This window comes from Canis aureus, chromosome 4 (genome assembly GCF_053574225.1).
Source record: "Canis aureus isolate CA01 chromosome 4, VMU_Caureus_v.1.0, whole genome shotgun sequence".
Taxonomy (NCBI): domain Eukaryota; kingdom Metazoa; phylum Chordata; class Mammalia; order Carnivora; family Canidae; genus Canis; species Canis aureus.
Window position 1 is genome coordinate 42,839,347 of NC_135614.1, and position 17,452 is coordinate 42,856,798.

Below are 17,452 nucleotides of genomic sequence, written 5' to 3' on the forward strand. Positions count from 1 at the left end.
TCATTTACAAAATGGACCTAAGAAAATATGAATTTGTACTTACAAAAATTAGGAAAAGTTTGTTACTTTAATCTTAATTTTCAAGTCTACTGAATTTATATGAACTGCCAGAGCCATAGTGTGGCTCATTAAATTTCTAAAAATAAGATATCACAGGAGGCATTAAAATAAAAATGTCATATTATTAATATTTATTTATAGACAGCATGAGAAGAAAAATAACACCTTTCTACACCTGCTTGAAAGACCACATTTAAGATCATAATAGAGCAACAGGAGTGATTTCTAGTTCTTAGTAGGAAATGTGTATAACTTTGCTACTTTACCTAAATTAGAAGAAATTTCAGAGACTTTTTTAATCTAAAGATTTTAAAATAGATCCTTTCTATATACACTTGTCTCTTTATAATTTTGGTTGTTAAAGTCCAAAACAATTTAATAATATGTTGTTAAGAGGTGTTTTCTAATTGTTTTAGGTTGACTAATTTTATCTTGCCAATATGAGTTCAAATCCTTCAGAGTTACAGATTATGGCTGAGACTTGTTTTCTATCTCATAAAAGGAGAGTTCTAGACTCACCGTTGAATGACAGAATAGCAAATGCTTGGAAGGAGCTTCTGATTTGATCTAACCCAATTCTCTCACTAATTATATACATAAAAAGAGTCTAGGCCCAGACCACATAGCTAATTATTATATATCAGTGCTGATTAAACAAACATGTTGACTAAAAATAACTTGCATATTCAATAAACATATTCCTGTTGAACAACTACAGTTGCTGCTCATAGCCTCTGTGATCTAACAGTGATAACAAGGGCAGAGTCGTCCAACAGCCAAAGGAACAGCATATGGCCTATGAATTACAAATTCCTAAATATGTCCACAGTTCTCAAAATGCACTCCTCAGAGGCTTAGGATGCCACAGAAACACTTCAGAGCCCCATAACGAGAGAATAAGAACTGAGCCATTGGAACATCTTGCACCCTGAAACTCCTGCATTTATTTCAGTCAGAGTTATTTGCTTTTGCACAATATTTCATTTAAAAAACAACTGACTGTAAGCCAGTCTGAAACCACTATCCTATCCTATGTATATTCCTGGAATCTTCAGAATAAAATATTTTAAGCAAGAAAAGAGTGATCTTAAGGTTTTTATTTAAAGGATACTACTTCATTTTAACATATTTGCCTTAAAAAGATTTACTTGTTACAAAGTAATTATAGGAACATCTGCATGAAAATACTGTAGTCAGTTGTTTGATAGAGGTCGATATTTGCAAGGTACAAATTGTTTAAGTACAGGAAAGCAGTCACTAGTCAATAAATGACATCAGCTATATCTCTTTTTCTGAAGTCCTATATTCATCTACTTTTGTGCCCATTAAGTACTTTCTTATTATTAATTTATTTTAAGCAAATTACTATATCCTCTTTTAAAATACTGCAGAAAAGACTTTTATGTTACTTTTTCTCCAAATATCTGTAATATACACTCCCTTCATATAAAGCACATATTTAACAGCAGGGTTCTTTCTGTGATTTTAGTTTCCCTGACAAAAAGATAATGCCACCTTCTAGAGTGGGTTATGACAAACATTAAATGATTCTTGAAAACATTTAGCTCTCTGTAATTTTACTTGTTTTTTATTTATAGTTATAATTAAGAAAAGCAATGTAAAAAGGATACTAGTTTGAACCTTTTAATCCAAAGATGATTCATATGTGAATGCTACGGTAGTAAAATCATTCATGATGTTCCTGATCATCCTCAAGATATTAGCAACAGGAGAATTCCTCTTTGATCTAAACAACTTATCAGCATTAATTAATCATCTCTTTCACTACAAATATTTCATTAACACTGAAAACAATAATAATATTTAAGTATAGCATGTGCCTAGGGTGATGTATTTCAAAAAATTATTTCAACTGGTACATACAGGACTTCCTTTAACAAATAAAAATATACTTTCATATTGTATCACAAATTAGATTGTGAAGACGGTAGTGGTAATTAGCCTCCTTTGTTTTGGGAGATATGTTGCTCTGTGCCCACCAATGGTTCAGAAAAACTGAGGAACCATAATATAAAAAAGAAGTAAATGGGTGATATCAATTACTGAAATGGCTCACTGCTTACTATGACGTAATATAATCCTGAATGTTTACAGCTTTTAGGGGACAACTCAAATGCCTTTAGATATTCAATATTTACCACTATTTCATACCATTGTAGGAAAAACTGAGGCATGACAGTACATAGTCAATGGCTCAACACCAGCCAGTGGGAGAATCAAGATTTAAGTCTAGTTAGCCAGGTGCCCCAAGATTAAGGATTTTATTACAAGATCATATTGCCATTGAACACATATTGTGCATTTAACTATCCATGAAAATTACTGAATATTTACAATAGGGCTGAAAGTTGTTATGAGATATATTATCTACATTATTATATTTTAGGCTTTCCATGGTCTTTTCTTATTATTATTAAGCATAGATCTATTTTCAAAAATACACTAATGCTCAGAGATGTGACAAAGCTATTTATTTTCTATGTTTTATCTAAAATTACTTTAGACTTACAGAATAACTGTAAAAATAGTTACAAACAATTTTTATGTATCCTTCACTCACATTCCCTATATGGTCACAAAGCTCTTAAAAGAAGTGGCTAGGCCCTAAAAAAAGCTTTCTGACTCCAAGTGACATGTGTCTTTCAATTACACAATCAGTCCAACTACAGATGAGCCATGCAAGGTACAAGAAATTATCAGGTGGCATGACAGTCCACTACAAATATTTAGGTATTTTTCATAGAGTATGCTAGAGTTTAATAATCCCATATTAGAATCTAAAAGTACATATAGGATACTGATTTTCAATACTAAAGAGACTTTCACAAGGACCTCAGTAAGAAGCAAAAGTACTACAGCATCATTTCCTCATCTGTAATTTCCTACAGTTTTGGATCTTTATATGGATTAAGGTGACAAAAGAAGTATAGTGCCTGGAACAACAGCAGCCACTAAGGAGTTGGTAGCTGCTATCATATAATGGATATTCGGTTCAAATATGTTTCATGATATATTATGTTTCAGGCCCTTTGATACACAGAAGAATGCCAGAGTTATAATCACTGAATCCCTATCAATGGGATCACATTATATAGATAGAAAGAACTAAATGTTCTTAGGCTTGTTAAGATGCCAGCTATTAACAATAACCTGTATATGTCATTCAGGTTGAAGAGAAAAAGCTATCAATTCTTTGACACTAAAAGTAGGCACTCAAGTGGAAGAGCAATAGCTAAGAGTACTATTATAAGAATAAAAGTTTTATTCCTCCAACATTTTATTATGAGAATTTTCAACACAGAGAAAAGCTAAAAGAACAGTACAATGAATAGCCATCATCTAGATTTTATAATTAAATTTGCTCTATGTCACACTATTACATATCTTGCCATCTGTCTATCCATCCATTAAACCATCAGTTAGGTGTTTTTAAGCCCTTGAATTCATCACAGTTTTTAGTAACTGCATGAATATGGTCGCTGTTAGATGGGCTCCTGAACCTCAAAACTCTAATCACCTCCATGATTGTGAGTTTCATAGGGAGATAATGCAAAATACATAGCCAGAAATCATCACTGTTTTAACTAGAGCTTTGGCCATAAATCTCTATTAGGATCATAATAAAGTAGACTAGACTACACGTGAGCTGTAAAGTCTTCTACTTAGGCCTATGGCTCCTTTCAGCCAGACCTTACTCCATGGGATCCTACTGCTCAATAGTGACATAAAGCTGAGGAAATAAAAATCCAGGAAAACCCACATTCTAGGATTGGGAGAGGGAGAGCTAAGAAGATTTAAGGAGGACTGTCTATATTTCCTCTTAATTCTAGACTAGACCACCAGGTTCTAGAGTACCAAGTGACAGTCTCCATGCAGATCAGGTGGGCTGATGCTGGTATGGGTAAGTACGATGGTTTTATGGGCAGCCCTGGTGGCGCAGCGGTTTAGCGCCTGCCTTTGGCCCAGGGCGCGATCCTGGAGACCCTGGATGGAGTCCCGCGTCAGGCTCTCTGCATGGAGCCTGCTTCTCCCTCTACCTGTGTCTCTGCCTCTCTCTCTCTCTGTGTCTCTATGAATAAATAAAATCTAAAAAAGAAAACCAAAAAAAAACATTTAAAAAAAAATAAAAAAAAATATTTCCATACATTCTATGATACCCCTCTTTCCAAAATGAAGAGCTTAATTCCACTTCCTTGAGTATGGGCTGAACTTATTGACTCACTTCTAACCCAAAGAATATAGCTGAAGGGACAGTGCGTCACTTCCAAGAGTAGGTCATAAAAAAGTATAGTGGCTCAGTCCCGGCTCTCTCTCTTGGATCACTTACTTTGGGAAAGTTAGCTGCCATGCCTGAAAGACAGTCAAGCAGCCCTCTTGGAGAGCTTCATGAATGACCAAGTCATTCTACAAGCTGATCCTTCAACCCCAGTCAAGTTAGCAGTGACTACAGCACCAGCTGAACATCTTGACAGAACTTCATGACAGACCCTAAGCCAGAGCCACTCAGCTAAGCTGCATGCAAATTCCTGTCCATCAGGAACTATGTGAAATAAAATGTTTGTTCCTAACTTTGAGGGTAACCTGTTCCCTAGTATTACATAATGAATGTAGGAGGCAACTAGAAAGAACACTGCCTTTTTTCTTTTAAGACTTTTATTTCTTAGAGAGAGAGAGAGAGAGAAAACACACACAAGTAGGTGGAGTGGCAGGAAGAGGGAGAGAGAGGAGAGGGAGAAGCAGGCTCCCCACTGAGCAGCAAGACCAATGTGGGGCTTGATCCCAGAACCCTGGGATCAGTATCTGAGCTGAAGGCAGACACTTAACTGCTTAACCTACTGAGCCACCCAGGTGCTCCAGAAGAACTCCTTCTACAGTAGCTTCCTCTTCTCTGTGTCAAAACTTAACTTCTACACATTTTTAGCTGCTTCCCTCTCTTGGAACCTCAGACTTCTCTTCAGGTCTTCTTTTCACCTCAGTTTTCCCATGTCTGGTTCCTTTGTTCCCCACCTTCTGCCTTAGAGGAAGGCAATTCGTTCTCAAAACTTTCTTCAACTCAAGGACCCTTTTTTACAGAATGCAAGATTCCCCCAAACTCTAGATTTTATCTATTTCCATTTGTCAGTAACTCAAATCAATAAAGTAGCAAGACTTTACAAACTTTCGTGAACCTATAGACTGCTTTGGAAGGGCCAGTAAATGAAAAAATGTTTGTCTTCACGGAGTGCTAGAAATAAATTGCAAACCTATCTAGATTACCAGTAAAAATACAAGGATTTCCCAATTTTAAAGTTCCAAAAATATCTAGAAAAGTCTATGGCTTACACTCTGAGACTTTCTGCTTATCAAAAATAAAAATCTAGAGGCTCATGAAAAGATATACATGATAGGGTGAATATATGAAAAGTTTTTATATTTAAATAGTTAAAAACTAGGTCACTAACAGTAAATTAAGAAAGTTACTAGATCATCTGAGTTTGAATGATCTCTCCACTAGCAAAAAAGTCACCAAATAAAAAAATCCTTAATGGTGTTGAATTCATTATAAACATTAAAAATTAGTAAGAGATTCTTTTTCTTTTTTTTTTAAGATTTTATTTATTTATTCATGAGAGACACACACAGAGAGAGGGAGGCAGAGACACAGGCAGAGGGAGAAGCAGGCTCCATGCAGGGAGCCTGACGTGGGACTCGATCCTGGGTCTCCAGGATCACACCCTGGGCCGAAGACGGCGCTAAACCACTGAGCCACCTGGGCTGCCCGAAATTATTTTTCATTTCCTCCCCCCCCACCACCTTAATTACTTTCCTGAGCTACAGTATCCTTGCTGTTTTGCAAATACACCAAACAAGCTCTTGTGTCAGACTCCTTGTATTCACTGTTCCTGGCATTACCACAGATATCATTATGACTTGTTTCAGACCTTATTCAGATTTTTTGCTAAAATGTCATCAGAAAGACCTTCTATAAATATCTTATATAAAACAATCCCACTCCCTGGCCTCTATATTCTATTTTATCTTCTTCTTGGCACTTATTGCTTATTTTTTAATTATTTTTTTATACTATCTCACCAACTAGACTATTAAAAACAACAAAAATATTTTACTTTATTCTTGCTCTTCCCTGTCTCCCAGAAGATTTTGAGACAGGTTACAAATTTAACACAACTTCAAATTCTACTTGAAGTTATATTAAATGTAACATGAGTCATAGATGATTTTAAACCTCCAAAATACATCTTTCTAAGGTCTCTAAACTTTGCCCATCTCTATTTGGCATTTTGCTTTTACATTGTTCTGTCTGCTTGTTTTTAACATGGAAAGTACTCCCAAGAAGTGATGAAATGAATTATGAGAAAGTCACAAAAATATTCATGTGGTTCAGAATGGCTGCGTACTTTGGAAAGCAAGGAATGCAGTTTGTTAGGTCGTTTTACAGTTTCTTACATTTTCAGAAGATACTAGTTGGGAGTTGGTTGAGGACTAGTTTAGGTCTACGTCCTCTTGGCCAATTCCAAACTCTCCTTTTATGCAGCACCTATCACTGTAGTCAAGACATACTATGACAAGTCCTCAGGTTTTATACCACTGCAGCCATCATATGCATTATAAAGAAAAAAAATACAAGTCACAAAGAAGGTGGTAATTATATCATGATAAGCCTAAGAGTAATGCCTTTTTGACTTGGGTTTTTTTTTTTTTTTTTTTAGAGATTTTATTTATTTATTCATGAGAGACACAGAGAGAGACAGAGACAGAGACAGAGACACAGGCAGAGGGAGAAGCAGGCTCCATGCAGGGAGCCTGAAAGACTCGATTCCAGGCCTCCAGGATCATGCCCTGGGCTGAAGGCGGCGCCAACCGCTGAGCCACCTGGGCTGCCCAGCCTTTTTGACTTGTAAGGATATTATAAACTGACAATGGGTTATTTAACCTCTTTTGGAGAATATGCTGCCATTTCTAACTTTGCAGTTGGTATTACTGCTTTGGCTAAGAATTTATATATGAAGGGCTATTATAAAGCCCTTGATTATAACGTGAATATATCTCATGGCAGCTTCTGTTCTTTATTTTATGTTGTTATTTGCTATTTATATTGTCATGGTGCTAAGCCACAATGAGGCTGAGATCAGAAAGCCACACTGAACTAAGGAGAGCTTCAAATCCAAGCAATGATCTTAGCTCAAAAGTCAGTGCACTGGGCTTTTTACTGTTCTAAATAATGCTCTCAATGTTATAACTCATAAACAAGACTCAACAGGGATAGAATGAACATATGCACAATTTAACTAACAAGTTTTAGTGTCATGGGATTTTTTTTTTTAATATGGAGGCAATATATTTCTTCCATTTCCCTCTTTGAGACATCAAAAGTCTTTTACAATCAGGCCCCAGGCAACTGTTCCATATTTTACCTCTCTTCATTGCTTAGAATATTGTTGCATTCATACATTTATTATTTCATCTGAAGAGCCAGAAGACTACTGACCTATTCTCATACTGTGAATAAAATATATAGAGTACTGAAAAATAGCCTAAAGTTTAAAGGGTATTACCTACCCACAAAAATGTTAGGCTTAGAAATAGTATAATGTCTATTCCCTCAAGTGGCAAAATGCAGATTCCAAATCCAGCCCTGAGCATTCAAAGTGCATGAGACTACAGACTTTGAAAAGATGTATTTGGGGGTGGGGGAAGAAATCTTTACAAAATATCAAGAGGCTATGATTCATGTAATACATAAACAATAACCTGAATATAACAAATGCATTTGACCTTCAAGGTAATAAAAACAAATGTAAAAAGAGTCTCCAGTTTTCTATTACTGCTAAGTTTATTTTCCTCATAAGTTTCACCCCATTATGGTACAATAATCCCTCATTACTGTAGCACAATAATGCATAGTCTATACTCCACCTATAGTTGTCTTGTGTCTATTTAGTTTTATAGCAAGCAAGCAATTTGAGAATATGGTAATAAAGCCTCAATCACAGTAATGATGTATGATGGGTTGTAATTTCTCTGTGCTAATGGGTTACAAACAGTATTACAGTGATGACGGGAATCTCATTGATTCATTATATGACTGCAATAATATCAAAACGACTTAATATAGATCACTATTAAGTCATGTACATGCTACTAACAACCTCTATATTTCACTATATAGATATATAGGGAAATAAAATTAATACTAGTCTTTCTATATAAAAGTTCACACAGCACAAAACATTTTGTGTTGAGTACCCTAAATCAATGTTTAAAGTTGGAATTACTGCATTGAACTGGTTCTTTGAAAAGAAAACCATTGATTTTAATCTGCTTGAAGCAATCAATTACTCCCTGTCCTCTTTATTCCAAACTGTAATGAAAACTAAACTGCGTTGTCTTGAAAACTAAATGTGAAGATGATCATAAACAGAATTTAAACTCCATGGATTATTCATATCTACCCATTTAGATTTGCCATTTCCATTATGAGTACATTTGCCACGAGCATTTAATGGACATCTAAAAGGGAATTCATTAAAGCAGGAGCTGTTGGCAGCACTTATGGGCTTCAGACTGCTTTATGCTTGCCTTTAATAGCTCACTATTATAAAAGTGATATATTGTGTTCATCCCATTAGTAGTTTGCAGAAAGGTCTGCAAGAGATAACAAATCCTTCTGAATATTTTCAGAACTGAAAGTAAATCACTGTTTGTTTGTTTGAAGTATCATATTCTACCAATACACAATTTTAGAGTCTACTAAATTTAGTTCTTTTAAGCCAAATAAGATTTTAGCAACCACAGATTCATTTTATGAAGCAGGCACCACCTTTTTGGAATATTCTATAGTTATTAACCTGAGGTATTAGTAGATGTCAGGCAATTTAACCAATTACTTGAAGGTATGGTATGCATTTCTATGAGTTAATAGCAAAACATCATCACCAAAAGCAAAGCTAGTTGGAGTATTCCTATACAATTGCCTACTGCCACTATTCAGGAGGTATGAAAGGATTCTTTCTGGTATCTTGGATGCATTATAAAAGAGCTTCTGAGAAGAATGACATTCATAGGTCGTATTTGTTTTTTGCCCTACAGTAGGCACAGAAAATGGATGTGAAGAAAAAAAAAAAAAACCACGATTTTAATGTTAAAGCTTATTAACGTAATGCAATAAAATCCTAACTGGGCCTTTCTCACTCACGGCCATTTTGGTGGCTGCTGTTGGTTGGGGCCGTCCCGCATCTAAGGCAGGAAGATGGTGGCCGCAAAGAAGACGAAAAAGTCGCTGGAGTTGATCAACTCTAGGCTCCAACTTGTTATGAAAAGTGGAAAGTACGTGCTGGGGTACAAGCAGACCCTAAAAATGATCAGACACGGCAAAGCGAAACTGATCATCCTGGCCAACAACTGCCCGGCTTTGAGGAAATTTGAAATATAATACTACACCATGTTGGCCAAAACTGGTGTCCATCACTACAGTAGCAATAATATTGAATTGGGCACAGCATGTGGGAAATACTACAGAGTATACACGCCGGCTATCATTGATCCAGGTGATTCTGAAATCATTAGAAGCATGCCAGAACAGACTGGTGAAAAGTAAATCACACAAAATATTTCTTTAATAAAACTGGCCAGAGCTTGTTTAAAAAAAAAATCCTAACTGGGAAGGGAGACTATGGAAAGGATATATGCAATTTCAGCATATAACCTCTATAATGCCTGGGCCTGAGCCATGCTTTATTTCAAATCTAATATATTTTACTTAAAAGATAACTCAAAGTTTATAGTGGGGTCAGCAGCAATGCCTCTATATTAGAAAGGGCAGATCAATTTTATCCATATAGGGAAGAGTCCCAAAGTCACATATTTGATTTTACAATTCATCAGCTACTTATTTTTCACAGAAAATTTGCCTTTCTAATCTTGTTTTGCTTATAGTAAATTAGCCAGTGTATCCCTTATTACACACACCAGGCATCGCTGAAATGTGTTAATTGTTGTAGAATGGAAATTATTAGAGGTAATCTAAATTTATATATTTAAAGTCTGTAGATCTCTGTGCAGATAGTAAGAATGGATCCTATTATGATGTTTTAAGGACTAAAAACTGATCTTTTAAGTCTCTACATTATAAGTTCCCTCATTTATTGAAACTGATGTTACAATTGATTTCACTGATATAAATACGGAAATGTCTAAAGTTTACATACACATCTACACAAAAATAATAATAGGTACAAAAGTAAGAGTATGAGAAGGATAAAGGGTTATTTTAAAGCTTATACTGTTTAGAAATACAAGTACTTCCAAAGCCCATCAAATGCAATTCTCAAATTTCATTCATAGCTTCCTAATTTCTTCAGAGTTACAATCTCCAATAATGTAATTGATTGGCCCAGCCCAAGAACAGTATGGGAAAGCTGGGCTGCTTCCTAAGCCTTTGAAACATGACACCGAATTCATCACAATTCAGATTCTGATATTTAATCTTACAGTATCTATGATATTCCTGGTTAAGTAATATAATTCATATTTCTAAATATTTAAGTTACTTCATCTATTCATATGATTGGGTTAGAATGTTCATACAATGCACATATAGAAATCTAATCATACAATGATACTCATATACTGCATATACTCATACAATGCACATATAGGAACCTAATCATATTAAAAGTTATGATCTAGTGGGAAATAACTTTCCATTAGAATCTGAAGCAGAGTTAAGTAAATACCTCTTCTGTTTTAGAGATACTATAGAAATATTCTAATATCCAATGAATATTTTCTGCTTCTCCACATGTTATGCTAAACACAAGGGCATAAAAAATGGGATTTGTACCCAACAAGTTGTATCTAAGTCCATGCTGACTTAATTGCACTGCTACAGAATCGAGTAAAGAACTACTTTTTTAGGTCCCAATGGTAAAATATCAGGCAGTTCTGAATAATGAATGCTTGTTGCTTTCCCATCCAAAATATTTCTCTTACTCAAAATTAGTACTGACATTTTTGAGTAATAAACACAAAACAATGCATCTCAAAAAGCTAATGTATTAGGGTAAAATAACTAGCTTCATGTCTGGCAAAATTCTAGAGGAAGATAATCTCTTCTTCCCAGTGACTAGGAGTCACTCTTTACTATAGCAAACTCAATGAAATGTATTAACTTCAGTTCATAACTTATAAGTCATCTGGAGAATTAACCAATAGAAAGAAATAAAAGCCCAATTTATTCTTACCTATGTGTTGGCAAAAGAGACAAGGCATATCAGAGTAGAATTACTTTTGTTTTCCTCATAATTAAATGTATACAGTGTCATTATCATGATGAAACAAATTAATGTTTTATAAGATCGACAATGAATTTATTATTATATATAAAGGTCACCTATAAAACAAATTACATAATGCACAAGTGCATTTTAAGGTCAGACTATCAATGTCAGAATACAAGGCAGATTTTTTTTTCCCTCTAATTAAAAAAAAAGCTTTTGAAAAACAAGTTGTCTTGAAAACAGCCTCACAGCCACAAAGTTAATTCACCTTCCAACTTAAAAAATAGCATCAAGGTGCAAAGCCAAACTTCAATTAGCTAAGATCACTTGTCTGAAGAACAATCATAAATTTCTTCTTATACCTAGCATATGGAAGTCATCAGATACAGAACAGGGAGATTCTTGTTTCTGCCCTTAATCATTCTGACATTAAATGAAAGAATCCATGGCAATCCAAAATAGACCTTCATGGTGACCACGCATGTCAATGTTACTAGCCCTAGTTTTCTGAGTCTACCTTTGGTTTCAAGACATCTACAAACACAGTCAAAAACTATCAAAATTACAAGGGTGCTAGATGGATGGATTTTAAGTCTCTCTAATATCTTACAAATTCAAACTGCAACTAGGAAAACCTATTTGTTTCAGCATATGTCTTTCTCACCACATACACATAAATCCTTTTAAGACTTCTGGAATTAAAAATGAGTAAGTATCCTAAAAATGATTACATTATATAGCAAAGAGAATTTTTAAAGATATGATTAATCATTAATAGCTTAGGTGGGTTGGAGAATTAATGGACAGATGATTTGTGTTTCTCTCTGGGGACCAGGAAGCTTTAAAAAACTAAGGCTGGCTGATGCTGAGTGAGATCATGCCTGAGTGTGACTTACCTGACCAGAAAAGAAATTGGCTTAACATATAGACTGACTTGCCCTCACCTGGACCCTTAGAGTGTGATCCCTGGTTCAGATGATGATGGATCAGATCGTTCTCAAGGAGGAAGAAACCCGAGTTGGATAGGTTTGCCACAAGCCCTTCACAGGAAGATGTCAGTCTTCTGTGCAAGACAAAAAAGAAAAGAAAAAGTACAGTGGCAGTGGATGAATTCTCCTTTCTTAGGAGAAGAAAAAAGTCAGGTATGCATATTCTCCATTAGCTACCTCTTTTCTGTACACAGGCAAAGAAAGTCTCTGCAAAAGTTGGGAGAGACAAAGGTATCAAAAGTCTAAATCACTCTGGAATGGAGATTACAATAATAAAGATGCTAATTATAACTGATTATTTTCAATGGCTCCTTAAAATTTCATTTTGGGAAAATTGATAATGAAAAGTTTGCTTTCATGGGCAAAGTAATTAGTCCTAAAACATTTTTAAAAATGCTTAAGTTTGAATATGGAAGATGTCAACAATCCAGTGTCAATTCAAATGATTAAATTATTTTCAGATATTGAAGCTACTGTAATGGTGATTTAAAAGAATATATTTTTCCAGGGTTCAAATTATCTGGCATTTGGAAATTCCAGTATTTGATATGTCTCTAACATGTTCTAGTCAGGTTTTCCATAGGTATAAAATATCCTTACTGAAGTTTTCAAACAAGAATTTTAAAAATACTGTGTTTTTTTCCTACAATATTGATGATTTTCTTCCTTTAATTTTAGAATCTGTATTCAAAAACATCTCATCAGTGTTTTTTACAGATATGCACATTTTATTTTAGAGAATTAGTAAACTCCAGGATTTTACAATGTCCATTTTGCCCTCCTAAATACAATTAATTTCTTATTTTTATTTGGCTTTTTTTTTCATTGCTTCATCAATTCTAAAATTAACTGTTCTCCTTCATGGCCAAGTCTGGAATTTCAATGTTCTGTATGTATAGGTATCACTTAATCTTTATTTAAAAAAATGGGTAGGCCAAATCTCCATTTCACATGAAAGAGATGATATGAAGATGATACAGAAATTAATTTATAAGTAATACCTTAATAAAGAACTAGAAATAAGACTGGTTGCAAAAGTTCAATAACTATTATAAAAATCTAGTAGACCAACTAATTAATAGCTGACAAAATTATATGAAATCAAAATTCTTTCCTCAATTCTAGTTCTCACCCCCCATTCTATAAAATACCCAGAAACTACTAGGTCCAGTAGTCTATGTTCTTTATATAGTTCAAGAAGCAAATAATAAACTTGATATCTGTGCTGAATATCACTATAAAAGCTTATAAAATTTAGTACTTAAACTGAAGTATGAAAGGAAATTATTATAAAACAAGACTTGACAACAGTATTATTATTCTTAATTATAATATGATGCTAGGTTAGTTCAAATGCTTTATGGACTCATTTTGCATATATAAGTAGATGAAGGGTTTTTTTAAGGAGGGGGAAGTTGTAAAATACAGGAAATTCCAGAAAAGAGCCAAAATACTCTCTACAAAGCACAAAAATAGAAGAATTAGTATTTAGCTTTACCAGAATATCATGGGTAATTCTATTTATACTTCATGAGCATTATAGATCAATTAAGATACTCCATGTTTAGTTAAAATGAGTTTGCCAATGCTGAAAGAAAACTCAAGAATGAATTCTTCATGATACCAATTTATCATAGAAATAGCTGAATCTTTAAGACTCCTAAACCATGCAGTAATAATAGAATAAAGCTAACCTGTGCTTTCTCAAAGCAGTACTTGCCTTACATGATAAATTAATTTAAAAAATGGACTATTTAAGATCCATTCAAGTTTTACTACATGTTCAAAGGTAGAGAAAATGTGAAACATTACATTATTTAACCTGAATTTGTGATTAGTTTCCAATTTAGTATCAAAATTGTTAATGACAACTAAGAAAAAAATTGAATGCCAAATGAAGTAAGTTCATTTGGAACCTGGGTACAATTTTTGCCTAGCTATTCTAGAGCATATCTTCAAAGATCAAAGCCAAATTACTAAATTTCAGTGTTTCTCTAGTATTTTACAGCTGTTTAACAAGTATTTCCACAATCATTACGTGAATATTAACTATTAGTGAATATATGAGCTAGTATGTATAGATACTAACTTTAATTCCTTCACTTAAATAGAAAGTAAAAGAGGAAAATTAGATGAAAGTAAGGTTAGAAATGGCAGTTTTCCAGCAAGAGGCTGGAACTCAAAGAGTAAGAGTGTACAAGCCTCTGAAGGAAGACCAATTGTGTTTGAATCATGGCTCTCCCACTTACTAACTGTGCAACACTAAGCAAGTGAAATAACCTCTCTGAGCCTCAGTTTTCCCACAAAACCATGGAGGTAAGGTTAAGTATACTGTAGGGCTGTTGTGAAAGTCAAACTCAGATTGTGCATGTGGCACAGTAATAAGCAAGCACGCAGAAATTGCTAAGTAAATGGCAGCTATTATCATTATACTTTACTGAATTTTTCTCCCAAGGGATTTAAAAGCCTACCAAAGAGAAATTATAAATTACAGGTTTTTTGTGATAATTAAAACATATAATATACTCATTTATTATTTCATTTCACAAATATTTACCATCAGAAAATATGCCAGGTGCTGGGGATACAATGGTGAACAAGACAGACACAATTCCTTCCCTTATAGAGTTTTATATTTTTGTGAGGACAGACAAATAATTCCATTAATTATAGCTACAAGTAATCACAAGGTGATAAGTGCTTTGAAACTAAAGACCAAGTGATATGACTTCATATAACTAGAGGCCCTAAGATGGGAAGGCAGGGTGAGAGAAGGCTGACCACAGAAAACATGTAGCTAGGCAAAAAGAAGACAAAGATCATCCCATGTAGAAGAAACAGTACATGCAAAGGCCATGGGAAAGTATTTGGAGAACTGAGGAATTTAAAAAATGCCAGAGTACCTACAGAAAAGAGAAAAAAGGGAAAATAGTACAGGATAAGGCTGGAAAGGAGGATAGAAAACAGCTTCTTCAGCAGATTCTATAAGCCAAGTAAATAAGATTTTGGTCCTAATCCTAAAAACAATGAGAATCTACTGATTTTCATTTTAATCTTTGGCTATGGCATATTATGAACCACTTGGAAAGATGCAAGAATGGATATGGGTAAACTAGCAGGAAGCTGTCACATAGGTCACAGAGAGGTGGCCTGGACCAGGAACATACCAATACAGATAAAATGATACAAAACCAAATATTTTCAAAGGAGAATTGAAACGTCTTAGTGGCTAAAAACAGTACATTCTAGGTTACTGACATGGGCATCAGATGCTTTTATTGAATACAGAAATCTAAAGCAACTTTTACAAGGGATGTAAATGAGTTCTTTTTAGAGACTCTTGAATTTACAGTGACAAGTAGATGTCAAATAAACAACTGGATACATACACCAAAAGTTCAAGAGGTGCCTGGGTGGTGTAGTCAATTGAGTGCCTGACTTTTGGTTTTGGCTTGGTCATGATCTCAGGGTTTTAAGATCGAGCCCCACTGAGTGTGGAGTCTGCTTGGGACTCTCTCTGCCTCTCCTCCTTCAGTTCCACCACCACTCTCTTATTAAATAAATAATAAATATCTTTAAAAAAAAAAAGTTCAGAAGACAGGCCTAGCTAGAGATACATATTTGAACTCATCAGTAAATAGATGGTAACTGAAGACACAGGAGTTTATGAGACTAGAGAGAAATCAGAGAAGAGAGACATGACAGACCTAAGCCTAGCACTGAAAAACTCCAACATTTAAAATAGGTCAGATTTAGGATAATTACTATACAAAGCTGAGAAGAAATTGTCAGAGAGCTTCGAAAAAAAAAATCAAGAGAGCATGGTGTCAGAGAACCTAAGAGAAGGAACTGTTTCAAGGATAAAGTGGTTGATTACATTGAATGCTGCTAAAAGTTCATTAAGATAAGGGTAGGAAAGTAATATAGCAGCTTTATAAGTACTGCAGTCAGAGGTGATCTCAGCTCAAGCAACAGTGGTGCAGTTATTTTATGTCAGGGATGTCAAACTGTTTCTTAAAAGATCAGATAACAAATATTTTAGGCATATGGGCCAATTACTCAACGCTGTCATTGTTGCCCCAAAGCAGCCATAGGCAATAAGTAAATGAATGGGGGTGGTTGTTTTCAAATAAAACTTTATTTATAAAACAGGCCCTCAGACCATAGTTTCAAGATTGTTTTATATCAATCAAGTCTCTGATCAAATATTACCAGTTCAGCAAGGCCTCCCATGTTCTCCTAATGTAGAGTCTTCCTCCCATCACTCTATTAATCATCTTGCATTACTGCATTCACAGTGTTTATCTGTTACCTTAAATTGCCTTTCTGATTTGCTTAGTTACTAAATGTTTCTTTCTGCTTCCTCTGGAAGGTAAACTTTGTGAGAAGAGAGATCAGGCTTACACATTTCAGGTTTTCATATCTTTAGCAGCTAAAGCAGGAATGTAGTTCCCAGCGCATTCAATGAATATTTATTTTTTGATATTTATTTTTTTTATAAATGAATATTTATTCTTTTTGGAAAGAATGATTTCTTCTTCTAACCACGATGCTCCCGGCTTACTCACATGCCTTAAGCAACAAGGAAACTGGATTGAATCAAAGAAGCAACTGGAAAACAGGCAGTGCAGTACTAGGATCCCTGTGAAAGGGGAAACAAACAGGGTGAGCACTCTAGACTGTGAAGAAGGGGTATCCTAAGTATAGCACAACAGTTTCAGGAAGTTGAGGAGAAGAGTTCAGAATCTGAGGGAACCTGAACTTTCAGGGCAGAGTTCCAGAAAGAGTTTCAGAATGTTCAAAAACTTCTTTTCAGAAACTATAAAAGCCAGAGGACAATGAAACATATGTTTAAGTAGTTGAAAGAAAATGTCAAACCGGAATTCTATATCTAGTAAAAATATCTTTCAAAAGTAAGGGCAAAATAAAGAATTTTTCAGCCAAAAGAAAAAAGCTGACAGAATCTACTTCCATTAAATGTAAACTATAAAAATTGTTAAAGAAAGTTTTTCAAATGGAAAATAGATACCATGTAGAAATTTAGAACTGAGGGATCCCTGGGTGGCTCAGCGGTTTAGCGCCTGCCTTCGGCCTAGGGTGTGA

The 17,452-nt window shown here is 34.7% G+C and overlaps 1 protein-coding gene, 1 long non-coding RNA gene and 1 pseudogene across 8 annotated transcripts in view; 2 read left to right on the forward strand and 1 right to left on the reverse strand.

Moving 5' to 3' along the window:
* The window catches only part of RANBP17 (RAN binding protein 17), a 307,665-nt gene that overhangs the window by 177,084 nt on the left and 113,129 nt on the right, over positions 1 to 17,452 (reverse strand). The window lies entirely within an intron of this gene.
* The window catches only part of LOC144312637 (uncharacterized), a 147,194-nt gene that overhangs the window by 80,251 nt on the left and 49,491 nt on the right, over positions 1 to 17,452 (forward strand). The gene's annotated exons all lie outside the window — the stretch shown is intronic.
* LOC144312635 (large ribosomal subunit protein eL30 pseudogene) lies at positions 9,245 to 9,733 on the forward strand (annotated as a pseudogene).